The sequence below is a fragment of the Panthera tigris genome, chromosome C2, assembly GCF_018350195.1.
Source record: "Panthera tigris isolate Pti1 chromosome C2, P.tigris_Pti1_mat1.1, whole genome shotgun sequence".
NCBI lineage: Eukaryota > Metazoa > Chordata > Mammalia > Carnivora > Felidae > Panthera > Panthera tigris.
This window is the reverse complement of record NC_056668.1, coordinates 24,400,771-24,418,301: the sequence shown is the minus strand read 5'-3', so window position 1 is coordinate 24,418,301 and position 17,531 is coordinate 24,400,771. Positions and strand designations below refer to the sequence as shown.

The 17,531-nt window shown below is 33.0% G+C and overlaps 1 non-coding gene across 1 annotated transcript; it reads left to right on the top strand.

Moving 5' to 3' along the window:
- Positions 1 to 3,260: 3,260 nt before the first annotated feature.
- On the top strand, positions 3,261 to 3,367 carry LOC122230803. Its single transcript, XR_006207888.1, has one exon. It is a non-coding gene; the product is annotated as a U6 spliceosomal RNA (small nuclear RNA).
- The last annotated feature ends 14,164 nt before the right edge of the window (positions 3,368 to 17,531 follow it).

Below are 17,531 nucleotides of genomic sequence, written 5' to 3'. Positions count from 1 at the left end.
TTTTATTTTTAATTAATGAAACTCCTTGTTGATGAAAGTACATTTTCCATGCTGCTAGAAGTACTCACATTACCATTTATATTCCATGGAAATAAAATGCTTGTTCTTATAAATGTATTAAATATAGGTAGCTTAAAATGGTCTTTTTCATTTGATACATAGATCATACAGAGGAGAGATGATAAATGATAGAGAGAGAGAGAGAGAGAGAGAGAGAGATAGCCTATATAATTTATCATGAATTATAAGAACATATTATTTTTAAAAATATCTCAGGCTATTTTTATTTTTATTTTTTTAATTCTAAAATTTTATGACTCAGATGGCAGATCCTGGTGAAAACTGAAGTCTTTGAATGACCATAACATTTCAAAGAGCAGAAAAAAACTTCTTCCAAAAATATGTGGCTGTTCAAACTTTCCTTCTTCATCCCAGTGACAAACTGGGAACATTCATCTGACGCTACCGTCGTTTTGTTCTCCATAATGCAGGTTACAATTTACTTCAGAAAGACATGAAGGACTTTTCCTCGCAAATAGCTGCAGTGAAAGAGGATTGTGTCTTCTATCTGTCTTTTTTTTTTTTTTTTGCAAGATAAATGGAGCAGGTGTAGAGGAATTAATGAAGCAACTGCCAAATTGTAGGGGTCATTGGTGTGTTGAAAGCTATAAATTAGCCAGGTCTTGTGGGAAATTACCCTCTACCTCTATTGAGATTCTGCCATTTCTAAATTCAAGTTCTAGACAAGAGAAAAAGCAATTTGAAAGTGGAAAAGAAAAGTGCTAGTTAGCTTGCATTATTCAGGGTCAAACTAAGTGAAAAACACATAGTGGAATATTTCTAAATATTAACTTTACAATGAAATCCACCAATATAAATATAGTTAAATTTTATTAATTCTAGAGAAGAAAATATAGTTTATGCTTAATTAAAATCATATTTCTATTGGTAGGAACAATTTAAAACTATTAGGAGTGCAATAGAAACTAGCGTTCGCAAAGATACTGATTTGTTGAATTCATACTAAATCCACTGTTTTTTCAGGGAACTGTTACAAGACTAAGGATTAAAAAGAATTTGAATTAAATATGAAATCACGGGATATGCTTCTTGCACTTTCTGCCTCAGACTCTCATTGTTAAACGAAACATCAAAGGGAAAGTACTTGTTTTTTTTTAGATTTATTTCATTTTCAGAGAGAGAGAGGGAGAGAGAGAGAGAGAGAGAGTGTGTGTGTGTGTGTGTGTGTGTGCAGAGGAGAGGGGCAGAGAGCGACAGAGAGAGAGAGAGAATCCCAAGCAGACTCCACACTGTCAGCACAGAGCCCAATGTGGGGGTCCATCCCAGGACCCTGCAATCATGACCTGAGCCAATATCAAGAGCTGGATGCTCAACCGACTGAGCCTCCCAGGTGTCCCGCAAGTGCCTTATTTTTAAAATACATTTTCTATAATAAACTAGAAGCTAAAAAAAGAAGACATTTGAAATTCTTTCAAAATAGTATTGAAATTTTATTCATATTGTTTCAAAGTTACAAAGAAGCCAAACAAGACTTGTAATGTAGCTATGAGGCAAGAAAAATAACTTACTTGCATAACAAGAAAACTTGTAAATTATGTTCTTACTAATCTAGTGCTCTTCAGAAAATCTACAATTTTAGTTCAAATGTACATAAATCCTTGTAAAGTTCTCCAGAAATACAATATTCTACACATAAGGCAAAGACAGAAAGTACAGTTTTGTCTAGAAACTGAAGCCAAAATTAGTAAAAATTATGTATGTATCATAGGTTTCTTTATTTAGATGTCAAACATGTACATTAATGTTATACTACCATTGACTGTGCAAGTATGCTCTACCAGTTTTCTTTCATTAATTTCCTGTTGATCACATTACTGTTTCTCTCTTCTCCAAAGTATACACTTCAATGTGTTTGATAAATATTTTACAATATGTCTGTATCATTTTAAATATATAGGATTTTAAGTTTTACTTTATATGTTGGAAAACATTTTTCATGTTTTCACTAAGCATTATGTTACATAGCATTATGTAATGTATGTACAATTATGTACTCCAACCATGTTGCACTTTTTATAAATTAACCGCTTATAATTGCTAAGAGTGTTGCTTTGTATGCATTAATCACATTTTACCTGCTTCCTCCCACTGCGGGGATGCACATTATTTCCAATAATCAATGTCACAAAACTACATAAAAGGAAAATCTCCACAAATGTTCCTTGTGGACGAGGGCAAGCATTTCCATTCATATATGTGCAGGATGAGTTACTCAATCCTAGAGTGAATATTTGCCTTAGTTCATTACATTCTTCTGAGATTGACCTCCAGAATGGCTATATTGTTCTAGAGACTTGCAAGCATTATATGAAACATTCATTTCCTAAAATAGCAATGGACTTACCAGCTCTACAGATTTTCCCACTAGTGGATTTCCTGTTTATTTAATATTCCTAATTTTGTAATATTTACTTTGGGTATATGGAGGACAACTTTTATATTACAAAGATTAATTCATTTTCAGATTTATATGGCACAAATGTTTTCTCATACTGTTACCGTACTCTTACTCAAGAAAGCTGTCTTTGAACAGAAATTCCTATTTTGTATGTATGTAGTCAAGTTCATGATTTTACTTATGATATATTCTTTGTGGATTTGTTTAATACATGAATCTCTATCCTTACGTAGTAATTAATTGTCTGAATTTTCTTTGATTACACTAACAGTTTTTTCCTTCACATTTTGACAGTCAGTGGGGTGTATGTTTTGTATATAACATAGCATAAATGTTTAGCCCTAGTTTTCTATAAATAATTTTTGTCCTAAATGATAACTTTTCTTCCCAAATGATTTAGTAAAAATTCATCTGTTTCCCACTGACATGTGGTGTCACTTTTACCATATTACAATTTCTTATACGTACATTTATCTAGTACTGAACTTTCAGTACTGGTTCATTGTTAATGTCACCGATAGGACTATATTGTTTTTACTATTATTTTGTGATAATCATTATTCATGAACTTTACACATCTATAAAATTTCTCGGGTAAATTGTTGAGGTCCTCAGTAAAATCTTCCTATTACTGTAATAAGGATTACATTTAATCTATTGATCAATGTGGAAAGAAATAAAATATCATAATGTTAAATAATTTCATCATGAAGAAAGTATAATTTTTTATTTACTCATCATCATTTATGTATAGCAATAAAGTTTTAAACCTTCTCATCCTGTGCTCACTTCAGCAGCACATATACTAAAATTGGAATGATACAGAGAAGATTAGCATGGCCCTGTGTAAGGATGGCACCCACACTTTATCAATCCTATCATCCTTTTATTGTCCTCCACATTCATTCTTTCAACATCCTATCCCCTACTTAAAAGTTAAGACCCTTCAACATCTAAATTGTCTTCTTACTACTTACACCCCATATTTCATCATTATGAAAACTTACTTACATTATAAAAACCTCATTTACCACAAAGCACTATCTTCATGATGCAAGTCTGAAAAAGCCCAATTCATGTCTACAGTAGGACAGCCAAATGTGGATGGTAAAGCAAATATGAAACCTTCAATAGTCTTACTTTATTTTTTAAAAAAATGTTTTAATGTGTATTTATTTTTGAAGGAGAGAGAGACAGAGCACAAGCAGGGGAGGGGCAGAGAGAGAGGGAAACACAGAATCTGAAGCCGGCTCCAGGCTCTGAGCTGTCAGCACAGAGCCTGATGCAGGGCTTGAACTCATGAGCCATGAGATCATGACCTGAGGTGAAGTCAGAGGCTTAACCAACCGAGCCACCCCTAGTCTTACTTTAAATCTAGAAACTCTAACATCAATTATGCCCTTACTGATGCCTACCAATCCTATTGTATTTCCACAAGTCCACTTCCTTTTTTGTTTTCTATTCAGACTCCTCTCTTCTGATGCTTCCTCCTTGAATCTGAATCTCAACACATGACATTGCTTTTCATTTCACTGACAAAATTAAAAGAAGGGGGGGAGTTGGCATGACCTCACCAACCTCTCCTTATCACAGACTTGTTTGTTGATTTACCCTCATTTTCTTAGATTGAAACATGAAAGCATATCAGGATGTCATCCTCAGTTCCTGTCTCTTCTACTGCTCACTCTGTAGGTGATTTAAAGTATCATTTGTGTTCCAGCTATGCCCCAATTTAATGAGCTGGCTAGGTTGCTCCTTGACGTACAGATTCACACATGCATGTACCTTATCAATATCTCCACTCAGGCAACCAAAATATTGAAATGTTTCCACAGCTTCACATATCTAAAGTGGAATTCCCAATTTCTTCCCACAAAAGATGAGTTCCATCTGCATTCTTCTCAGTAAATTACACTTTTATTCAGTCAGTAACAAGGTGACAAACAAAGCTCATTCCTTTTTTTTGATATTTTTTCCCAATTTCTACTGTGTTAGATGAGAACATGTTACTAATTCTAGCCATGAGAATATGTGTAAAAGTGATGTATATCACAGTACGTCCTTGACTGAAAATAAATACCACTCAAAATCTGCTATGACCTATTGTGTTCTGGTGGTTGGTGTGGAGACAATCCTCAGACCATGTGTAAAGAGGGCAGAATCATTTAATGGAAGGAGCTGGGATCGCTACTTTGTTGTTTTGGTGTGATTCACCTGATCAAAAAAAAAATGCACAGCAGATTGATATGTGTGCAGGAAATGTACAAGTGCTAAGTCCTTGACCCTTCAAGAGTTTATTTGTTCAGAAAATAGGATGATAATAAGCCTAAATATCTTGATCCATTTGAAGTCTTCATATTGCATATTTGTTAATCAACTTCATTCATAATTTGACCATCTTTTCAATGTCACCGTTGTAGGCCTCTACTCTGCGTTGTTTCTATTATCTCCTACCAAAATTGTTGCATTGCTATAGAAATAATTTCATCGGAAACATATTTACATGCTTGTAAATTATCCTACTATAACTTTGTCTTGAAATGATCCTGCTAAAACTTAAATCAGATAATTCCACAGTATTGCTCAAAACTATGCAGTGGAATCCCTTCTGAGAATAACCACATAGATTTATATGAACTTTCTCTTCTTCATTACCTCTTTGACCTGCCCTTCTACCTTTTCACCCCTCCTACTCTGCTGTAATTCTCTGGCTACTTTGTAGATCCTCAATATATCAAGTGCACATTTTTTACCTTTACTTTAGCTATTCCTTCTGCTTGAAAGGCTTTTAACGTAAGATATATGCTAAGCTTTCTCATTCCATTCATCCATTCAACCTGTTCAAATTTGTTGAATGAGCATATAACAATGCATTTATCTCTTTTATTTTTGTGATTTCCATTTCATGACTTATAACCTGTTTTTAGTTTTATGCCTTTATAAACAATGCATGTCTATGAGCATATTTGGAGCTCTTCCAATACTAAGTTATATATCTTGTGTTAAAGTTGAATTTCTAGGTCATGAGATAGGAGACAGTTAGAATATGCCAGGTAGTGCTAGTTTATATCCCCACCACAATGGATAAGTGTTCCAGAAGTTCCAACTCCACCAAAACCTAAAGTTCATTTTATATTTTTTTGATCTTTAATTTTTTTCTGATCTTTAGCTAATTTCTAATATTGAATTCTTCCATTATAGAATGTGGCTAAAGATGCTTATTCTAAAGTTGCCAAATTTCTTGTAAAATTCTTCTTTTTATCTATTTTCACCTTAATTTCAGATATCTTTTTCACTGTATAAGGCACAGTTTTATCCATTTTTTTGCTAACTCAAAACTCTTAACCATTTTCACATTTGCTCTTACTGTAAATTTTCTCTACAATATTTGTCATTTTGGTCTATTTGAATGTCTAGTAGTTTTTATGGATGCTAAACTGTAAACTTAAAGTTACAATAGGGGCACCTGGGTGGCTCAGTGGGTTAAGCATCCGACTCTTGATTTGGCTCAGGTCGTGATCTCATGGTTTGTGAGATCAAGCCCAGCATCAGGCCCTGCTCCAACAGCACAGAGCCTGCTTAGGATTCTCTCTCCCTCTCTTTCTGCCCCTCTTCCACTCGTGCTTTCTCTCTCTTTACCTCTCTCTCTCTCTCTCTCAAAAATAAATTAATAAACTTTAAAAATCCTTAAGAAAAATAAAGTCACTGTAGAGAATCCAGAACGTGTTTTTTTTCTTTTTTTACCAGGAAAGATTCTCTCACTCCTCTGTTATACAGATAGCACAAGGATATCATTTCAATCCAAACATGAACACATCTAGATGGAAATTTGAAGATACTTGGAATCTCTCTGCTTCATTCCCGTCTGTTGAACATGGGCTCTTAGGCTTTTGACTGAGACTTTGTCAGGTTTTTGTGGCTTCACCCTTAAAAGACTGCAGAATATTCATCATTATTCTTAAACAGTTCCCTAGTTTGTGTTTCTGTTCTCCTACCCCAGTGAGAAATAAATCTTCAAGATACATCTGTAAGCAAAGACTAGTTATATGCTTTGTTCCTTGAGCACAGTGACAATGCAGGGAATTTTAATCTCCTTTTAAAAAAACTGTAACTCAGTCTAGGTCTCTGGCCTCTCGAGCATCTCCAGAGCTCAAATATTCTGTGTAGGCATGTGGTTGATCATCCTCCAGATCTTAATTTTGATTATCAAAAGCTTTATTGTTTTTTCTTTCCTCCAGTATTGTTTGTCTGTTTATGCTGATCCCAATCCTATACCCAAGCCCAGAATTGGATGAGGCACCCAGTTTAATAAATGAAACAAAAACAGTGCTGGTGAACATCAGCTAAATTCAGATAGACTCTAATCTCTCTTGAGTGAGGTAATAATTGTAAAATAAAGTAAAATCTATTAATATGTTGTGAAACTAATAGTAATTCAACTAGAATTGGCAATTAGAGAAATGAAAATTGTTATTAAATTTCTTTTCAGTTCAGCTCAGGATTTGGCACCAAATGAGTTAATACCATTTTTTTAATATGTGTTTTCAGAGCTTTCTTATTTTGATATTTGTGGATCAGTGACTATGGGTCACTGATGGTCATTTGTGGATCAGTGATTATGGGTCAGCTAGTATCTCTACTCACTTTTTGATTAGCAAATACAAAGCAAAACACTTAAATTTCATTCCCCTCTTGTACTTGCATGTACTATTACTGTATATTTTAATTTTAGCTTAAATTTCTTAAACATCAAAATGACTATTATTGCCAATTTACAAAGTGACTATTTATGGTACCTGTATAACTTGTTTCCTTTAGTTCTTCAACTGACTTCCCAACTGAAATAACATTCCTTGTTTTATTTTATTTTCTCATTTAATTCACTAATTAATTTATTTACATTTAGTGAGAATTTGCTGAGAGCAAATGCTACTTTGGTAAAAATGCCTATTTTTTTCTAACGTTATTAACATATGTTTGTATTGAATAAAGAATTCATGCTAGGAATTTATGCACTTTCACCACAGAAGATAAAATTCCATTGTTTCCTGGATTTTAGTTTTTATTTCTAGAAGTTAGTATAACTTACCTTTAAACATATTTTTTTTTCTCTTTAACACCTTTCTATATTCTTTCATAGTCAAATTACACCTTTGTATAGATACCTTGGATTACTTTAGTTGGGATTTATATTCTTGTTATTTGAATTGAAGGTTTTCATCTGCTCTGAAATATTTTTTTCTTCTAGTGTCACCTCCTTCCCATTCTCTCATTCTTCCTTCTGTAAGTCCAATTAGACATATGTTAGACTCTCCGTCTGTCATTCCTTATGAGCTCCCATTTATATTTCCCTCTCCTTGTGCCTTGGAAGCAATTTGGGTAATGTCTTTACTTTTACCTTTGAATCTCTAATGACCTCTTTATCAATTCTGGTATGAAATTATTTGAGTTTTTTTAATACTTGTATTTTATGAGGTAAAATGTAAATATAGTAAATGTACATTTACTTGGTAGAGCTTTTCTATCACCTGAAAATACCCTTATGTTTTTGTCAGTCATTCTTCACACACCATAAACATAGATCTGTTTTTTGACTGTGAACTAGTCTGGTTTCTGCATATTTTAATAATTAATTTTAATTTTTAATGCGTAATTTCTTAATTAATTTTAAAATTAATACAAGTATGGTCAGATGAAATGTCCTTTGTCCTTTGGGTTAATTATTCTGTTATTTTATCTATTATATATGTAATATAATTCATACTTTTCATATTTAGTATTTTGTGCTCCATATTATTTATATCTGAATATTTTAAATCATGACTACTTTACTTTTATTCTTGGTTCCTTTTTTTTTTAATTTATTGTAGGTAGCCAGTATATACAGCTTAAAGTGTTATATTATCATGGAGTTATTTACTGGTAATATGTGCTCAAGGGCAGAAGCTAAAATCCAGACTATATCTATGGTTCTTCCTTCCCTACCGAATGTGGGGTATAGAGGCCATAGAACAAGAAATTCATAGTATAGAGCTTCTGACGTCAATCTGGGCTTCATGCTCTTTCCTTGTTCCCAGGCATTAGAAAGCTTTGTCATTCAGGCTCTCTACTGGTAGGTCTGACTAAGAAACTTTCTCTTTCCAAAACTTTCTACTTTAAATATAATACTCTAATCTTGAAGTAAGAAATAGGGGAAGGTAGGCTTAGATTCTATCAGGCATTATTAAACCTCTTTGCACACTTCACCCCTGGCAGGGCCCAGGTCCCTAGAGCTCTGCTTTTGCTTATTTCTCCCTTAAACTAGGCTTAGGACAGGCAAATATTTTTACAATCTATACTTGCTCCCTGGATCTCAACCCTTCTCTTCCCTAGAGTCTTTGGAACCCACCCTACCACCAGCCCAGTGCCATTTGTACTAACTAGCCATAAGAAAGTCATAAGAAGGTTTTCAATTCTTTTTCATTTCTTTATACTTTTGATTTTTTAGATGCGGGTAAAGGAGGAAAAGCCAGAAGCCCATGTTAGTCTTCCATATTGTCAAAAACTACTTAAATCATATTTATGGAGTAGATTATATGCTACTTACCATAGGAACGTGAAAACAAAAACTGAGATATGGCCCTGTAAATGTTTTAATCTAACTCTCAAAGAATCAATAGATGCCTGTGAAAGCTAGCAAATAGAGGAGAAGAAATTTCATTTAGAAACTTCTTTATCCTGTATCGTTCTTTAAATGCGTAATGCAAATCAGTTATGAAGATTCAGGTTTTCAATAACTTTGCAAAAAGGGATAATTACAATCTAAATGTTCTAAGAATATATAATATCTATTTCACTACTATTTCTGTATTAATTTTAAAAATGACTAGTAATTCTAAAATATATGTCATTGGGGTGCCTGGTGGCTAAGTCAGTTGAGCATCTGACTCTTGGCTTTGATTCGGGTCATGATCTCATGGCTTGTGAGTTCAATCCCTACATCCAGCTCTGTACTGACAGCACGAGCCTTCTTGGGATTCTCTCTCTTCTTCTCTCTCTGCCCCTACCCTGCTCATGCTGTCTGTGTCTCTCTCTCAGAATAAATAAATAAACTTAAAAAAATTAAAAAAAAATAAAACATATGTCAGTAGAGTTTCTATTTCTATATGGTCCTCTATGTTTATTTCATGTTAACTTTCCATGTAAGTTTACATTAATGACATTATTAAATAGTAATTTAACTCTAGTGAATTATGTTTCACAAAGCATCTGATTTGAAATATTTGTTATTTCAATTAATAAATCTCAAAAACAAAAAACTTTTGCCATTATTTTCCCAATGTGAGACTATTCAGTGAAATAATTGCACTACATAAAAATGACAGAGACTTTTCTCTGTTTTTCATGTCTTAAAATAAGTGTTGAAATATGTTTCTTATTACTTTAGAGCTGTTCTGGAGATTTAAATATTGCCTCTGAATATTCTAAGACATTTATTTCAGTTTTATAGCAGTGTCCATAGATTGTTTCATGGCTTGCATATTTCTAAATTTAAATATAATTTCTCTATTATTTTTATCTGAAACTGGAAGTATCCAAGCAGCAACACTCTTTATAGAGAATGATCCCTGAGAGAATTTTACTGATTGAGTTTTGTTTTAAAAAGATGAGATATACTAAGATTTCAGTTTCATATTATTTTCTTGATGAAGAAAATTTCCTTGTTCAATGATGCAGAAAATAGTTAGTTTTCTCTCAAATTCATAGATTCCTGTTGAGATATAAATGAACTGGCTCTATCTTAGAAGATTAATATTCATATTTTTTATTTTTATAAATGTGCCTTTTCCCTATTAGTCTTTTCTTGTTTTTCAGCAGATACCTGCATGAATACTAATTTGACAGATTTTGTCTTAATAGTATTTATAGCTGCTAATGATAGCTCAGGATAGAGTATCCCTAATAAAGTAACTAATAAGAGTTTTCAAAGTATCAGATTCTGACACAAGTATCTAAAAAAAAAAAAAAAAAAAGAGGGAGATGCTGAAGAGTGAGGGGGAAAACGTGTAGGAAACACTGTGTTACAGTGAAGTAGATTTCTTTATACAAAAGAACTAAAATATTCTAATTTGTTAATGGATATGGCACATTTTCCATTGAAGATGTCATATTTAACATTTTCTAAACTTATTTGCAACACCTCATAGGACTAGCTCTAATACACACTTTGAGAAATGCTAATATAATTGCAAAGAAAATTTTCAGAAAAATGTGGTCTTCACTATAATAAATAAAAATATTAAAGACAAATATACTGATATCTTTTGATGTAAAGAGTAATTATTTTCTGCTATGGAACGTGGGCAGCAACTAATTCTAATATTAGTTGTGTCACTCTTCAGGGATAGAAACATGAGCTGCACTGATAGGTAATTTCAGCCATCAGGAATATAGTTATTATAATAAATAGGTTAGATATTTCTAGTCTTTTTATGTACACGTGTCCTTAAGAACCTATAGGAATGCTGTTAAATATAAAGGTTCCCAAGGTCTATTTCTTTACATTTTGCTTCAGAACATCTAGATAGAGTTCAGGCACTTACACTTTTAAGTTTCTAGGTGAATTGAAAACGAATTTGAGAACTAATGGTCTAGACCAAGAGTAGGAAAACTACAGCTCAATAGGTCAAATCTGTACTAGAGACTATTTTAGGTAAGAATCGTTTTCCATTGTTAAGGTTTTGTGCAAAAAATAAATACATAAAAAAGAAAAATATGTGACATAGACTATAGGTAGCTGACAAAGCCTAAAATATTTATCCTCTGGCCCATTACAAAAAGTTTTCTGACCTGTGGTCTAGATTATATTTGTCAACATTTGAAAGAAATTTTTAATAATTTTTTAAAATATTTTTTAAATAATGTCTTTGCTGAGATATAATTTACATACCGTAAATTCACTCTTTTAAAGTATACATGATGGTATTCAGTATATTCACAAAATTGTGCAATCATCTCACTGGCTAATTTTAGAACATTTTCACAGCCTCCAAAAGAAATTTCCTACTCATTAGTAGTAACTCAGCATTCTTACCTCTATCCATCCCCCAGACAATCACTAATCTACTTTCTGACTCTATGGGTTGGCCTATTCTGGACATTTCATATAAATGGAATGATAACCATATGCACACTTGTGTGACTGGCTTCTTTCAATCAGCAAAATGTTTTCAAGTTGTAGAATATATCAGTAATTCATTTATTTTCATAATTAAATAATAATTGTATTGGTATGTGATATCTTGCCTATCCACTTATCAGTTTATGGACAGTTGAGTTGTTCCCACTTTTTGGCTATTTTGAATGGTGCAGCTATAAACATCCATGTAAAACTTTTTGTGTGGACATATGTTTTCAATTTGAGAGGATCTATATATATAAGTGAAATTGTCAAATCATCTGGTAACTCTATATTTAGCGTTTTGTGAAACTGCCCAACTGTTTTCCAGAGTGGCTGCACTATTTTACAATTTCCCCCACAATGTATTAGGTTTCCAATTTTCCACTTTGTTCTCACATTCTTTTCTTTTCTCTTTCCTTTTCTTTTCTTAATTTTTTGAAAAGTCTATTTATTTATTTTGAGAGACACAGAGAGTTGGGGAGGGGCAGAGAGAGAGGGGGAGAGAGAATCCCAAGCAGGGTCCACACTGTCAGCACAGAGCCTGATATGGGGCTTGGAGTCATAAACTACAAGACCATTGCCTGAGCCGAAATCACGAGTTTGACATTTAACAGACTGAGCCACCCAGGCACACCAACACTTGTTGTTTTCTATCTTTTTAATTTTTGCCCTCTTAGTGGATACAAAGTGGTCTCTCAGGGTTTAGATTTTAATTTCTATAAGACTAATGATGCTGAAAATGTTTTCCATGTGCTTGTTTTCAATTTGCATATCTTCTTTGTTGATGTGTATATTCAAATATTGTGCCCATTTTTCAAATTTTTTATCTCTTTTTTTTTTTTTTTTTTAGTTTTGAGCTGCTCATTATATATTCTGGAATACGAGTCCTTTACCAGATATATAATTTGCAAATATTTTCTCCCATTCTGTGAGCTGTCTTTTCAGTTTCTTGATGGTGTCCTTTGTAGAATAAAAGCTTTAACTTTAATGAGGTCTAATTGATCTCTTTTTCTTTTGCCTTGTGTTTTTGGTGTAATTTCTAAGAAACCATTGTCTTATCCTAGGCCAAAGCTCTACTTTTATATTTTCTTCTAAGAATTTTATAGTTTTAGCTCCCACATTTAAGTCTATGATACATTTTGAATGAATTTTGTGTATGGTATGAGGTAAATGTTTATTTAGTTTCATTCCTTTGCATGCAGATATCCAGTTTTTCTGGCACCATTTGTGGTCAGATCCTTTTTTAAGAAATGTATAAGAAATTTTTAAGAAATGTATAGCTACCACCTGGTGCTGTTACATTCCAATAGTAATGAAAAATTTTGTATATAAACACATTTTCTTACTTAACATAAATAACAGTCATCAATCTAGATTAAAGTTAGTATATTTCATAATCATTGAGCCAAAAATATCACAAAGTTACTTACAGCTGATAATGCACAAATATTCCCCGTAACAAATCCACTTGGAAGCTTCTCTGCTGTGACAAAATGTAAACAAAAACAAAAATACATTAGTAGGAATACATCTAAGACACTGCATTTATATGTGCCAGTTATAAGGCACAGTAGGGACACCTAAAAGTGTGACAGCTATTTATATTAAAGGTAAACTTCGGCTTCTCTTAGTAAAAATAATAGAATTCCAAAAGAAACAGCAAACAAAATCAACATGTTCTATCTGGGCAAGGAAAATAAAAACACTTGCTGTAAACTATGTTATTGTTGCCATGTTCTTATTCTTCCAACTCCTCACAAAAAAATGTATGTATGTCTACTGTATATCGCTTTCACCTGTTTGAAATGTCTTGCTACTGCTTGTGGTTCATTAATGAGCTTATATTCTATACAAAATGAGCTTATATTCTATACAAAATGAGCTTATATTCTATACAAGTTAGATTTTCCTCAACTAACTTGATAGTTTGAGTTTACCAGTGCATAGCTCCACTCCACAGCACCAAGCTTAATGGTTTGAATTGCAACTTATATATATAAAAGGAATTTAAGAGCTTTTATTTGTTTTTTAATGTCATGCTTTACATTATATTTCTCGCAGTTTATTAAGAATTTATAAAAAGCTTACTGAAACCCCACTGTGTGAAATTATCACTTTTTGAAAGAAAACATTTGAACGATTTCACTAGTTTGACACAACTTCTCTTGTACTAAAAAACTCACTCTCGTGGTGGTAAAATAATACTTTCAATTAAGTGATTCCATTTTGTGTATCATAAAAACAAAGGTTAAATAATGTAATAATTTTCAAAATAACCTAATAAGTTACTAATACACTAATTATAATGAGCAAAGTACACCATATGCCCAAGTTCATGGAGTTAAAGATGAACTCTAGCTGTGACCTATAGCTGTCAGAATCCAAACTGCTACTTCAGAAGGTGATGGTAAAAGTTAAAATGTACAACTTTATTTGACCAGAAAGATCTAATTTATTTTGTACTCTATATAGCAAGGGTTTTAAAAGTTGTGCTTTTTTTCTATTCCATTTTCCAATTTCATAAAAAAAAACCACTTGTATCTTCACTTAATCACAAGCATCAATGATACTGAAGTGTGATCTCTTCATGATCAAGTATATTTTAAGCTTTAGAATAAACTTAATACCAGAATATGTCATCACCTGAGATATACTCCAGATCAAAGCTGTAAGAAAGGAACAGGGCTGGAGCCTGAGCTCAGAGACAATGCCTTCGGAATTATTAATTAGATTGTCATACATACCAAAGCAGCTACAAAGAACATGAGACAAGTGAGGGAAAAGGGCCTCTCTGTCACAGTCATTCACCTATCAGCTGGGTAAAATACAAATTATCAATGCATAAAAAACAAACAAACAAAAAATCTTCCAAAATTCTAAACAGAATGGAAGAGGGGCAAATCAATGGAAGATCAGTTTTTAAAAAAAGGAAAATTAATATAAACAGGAGGGGAAAGTACCATTTTTCATGTTTTGTCTTTGAAGTGTCACTAAAACAGATCTCAAAATGTATCAACAAAGTGAATGTCAATGATGAAAATTTTCAAGTAGTATAAAAGCATAATTTTCTTTCTCACTTTCCTTTTTATTCTATAGCATTATTCTTAGCACACATCGTTGTGCAATATTCTAGTCCATTTTTATATATCAGCTATGAACATGTTTTCATTGATTTTTTACTTTACTTTCATATTATTTTATACAGAGAGTGTGCATGCAAGTCGGAGAGAGGAGCAAAGTTAGAGGGGGCAGAGAAAGAGAGAGACTCTTCAGCAGGCTCCATGCTCAGCACAGAGTCCGATGCAAGGCTAGATCCCAGGACCCTGGGATCATGACCTGAGCCCAAACCAAGAGCAGGGCACTCAACCAGCTGAGCCACCCACGTGCCTGCTTTCGTTGATTTTTATAAATAGATCCACATGTGTGTGTACCTTAATATCTAACAATTCCATTATTTTTTAAAATTTTTTAAATGTTTATTTTTGAGACAGACAGAGAGAGAGAAAGAGAGAGTGAGCAGGGGAGGGGCAGGGAGAGAGGGAGACATAGGATCCAAAGCAAGCTCCAGGCTCTGAGCTGTTAGCACAGAGCCTGACGTGGGGCTCAAACTCGCAGATGGTGAGATCATGACTTGAGCTGAAGTCAAACACTTAACCGACTGAGCCACCCAGGTGCCCCTAACAATTCCATTATTGATATTTAATTAGTTTCTTTCCATTTTTTTAATGTCTACAAATGGCAATGATTATTTTATCTATGCACATGCAGTGAGTTTTTCTTAGATATATTCTTAAAAGGGAATAACATAGAATAGGATTTCTGTGTTTTCATTGTCATTAACTAAATTGCCAAATCTGTGTCTCATAGGATTTTTGAAATGTTTGATTACATGTTGCTCTAGAAAATTCAGATGCCTGAACAAAAAGAGAAACACTATTTTTAAAGTACCCTAACCTCTGTAATTAATGAAAGAAAAGTGACTTCACTTTTCAAAACTGAAATATCAAGGCATGACATTGACCCCAAAGGTTAAATACTCTAAGTTCTCCTTGTGATTATGACACAGCATGCATGCTTGTTTGCACATGTGTGTGTATGTGTGTGTACAAAAATAAAATCACCTTCAAAAATTTAGGGCACATGATTTTTTCTTTGGAAACTTAATATTTCATCTATTCCCAAATACTATATTTGTTCTATTTAAAGTGTTTCCTACTAAATTAAATATCACTTTGAAGACAAAAATAAAAACTAATTTGGAATCAATAGTAATAGAATAATCACTCTGATTGGCCAAATACCTTTTTAGAATTAGCATATAGCAAGAATAAATGTCATTCTTTTTGAGAAGAAAATTTCTACCTTCTGTTCTTGTCTCTTCTTAGATCAAGTATACATATGGACATGTATTTGTACTGAGATGATAAAAATAGCATAATTATCTATTCTTCTTTTTCTATGATTAAACTGGAGAGGCTATTGATAATGCCATACTCATCCATATATCATTAAGAGATGGTCTGCCTGTGTTATTAAATGTTCGAGTTAGTTAAATAACTTGAGTGGTTGTATATTGAAGTTTCCTTCTGGATAATGGCATTAAGATGTGAGAAAATTATTCTATAGAGGTTTATAAAATGAATATAAAACTTTTTTTTAAGTTTATTTATTTATTTTGGGAGAGAAAGAGAGAGAGAACGAGCGAGAGGTAGAGAGAGAGGGAGAAAGAGAATCCCAAGCAGGCTCCACACTATTTGCATGGACCCCCAGGTAAGGCTCGAACTCGTAAACCAGGAGACCAACACCTGAGCCAAAACCACGAGTTGGAGGCTTAACCAACTGAGCCACCCAGGTGCCCCATGAATCTAAAACTTCTTAAATTCAATTTAAAAAAATGAAAGGATTAAAATGTGCTTATGTAAGTCTCAGCACATCTGAAAATAAAATTAACAAATTAATATTTGCATTTGGATACTTTACTTGGCTTTCAAAAAAAATGAAAGAAAACAAAAAAACATAGTGCTTCCAGTATTTTAAACTTAATGTAAAGAGTAGAATTTTGGGGGCACCTGGCTGGCTGAGTCAGAAGAGCATGGGACTCTTGATCTCCAGATTGTATATTTGAACCCCAGGTTGTGTGCAGAGATTACTTAAATTAAAAAAAAAAAAAAAAGAAGAAGAACAAGGAGGAGGAGGAGGAGGAGGAGGAGGAGAGTGGCCATTGTGAAAGTAAAAACTCCTAATGTAGAATTAATCACAGTGCCTACCCAGGGCCTCAGAATAACAAGTCTCATTGATAAGGACCTGTACAACACAGGGCAGATATTCACTTGTGAGGTGTGGTCAACCCTCCAGAGATACGTGTACAAAAGTGACTCTTTTTCTAGTGATTAGCAGAGAGGAAGGCATGTGGCTCCCTGATTCAAGCTAAAAGGAGTCAACTTGGAGAAGTAAAGGAGAGGCTTCTTCACTAACTAAAAATAAAAGCTATAAAAATATTTGTTTCTTTTCCATATGCAAGTGTATGTTCACACAATGACAAACAATGACAAGGGGGTGATGGATAACTGTTTTCTAAACTTTTTGCATTTTTGTATGGAGAAGAAAAAAGTTACGTAAAGAGTGAAAATACGATAGGGAATAATCAGTTGTTTTGAACATACAATAACTTTATAAATGGAGAAATAGATACGTATAGAAAAAAATACTTATAGAAAAAATCTTTCATGGGAACATGTAAATATTTCTGAGACCATGCTCTTTTATTATGATATACCAAATGATTCAATTATGAATTTATATTCATCTCTTCTGAAAAGTCTTTAAAAGGATATCTAATACACATATCATACTGAGTTCTTGAATTGTTTGTACATTTGGTTGTTGTGCTTT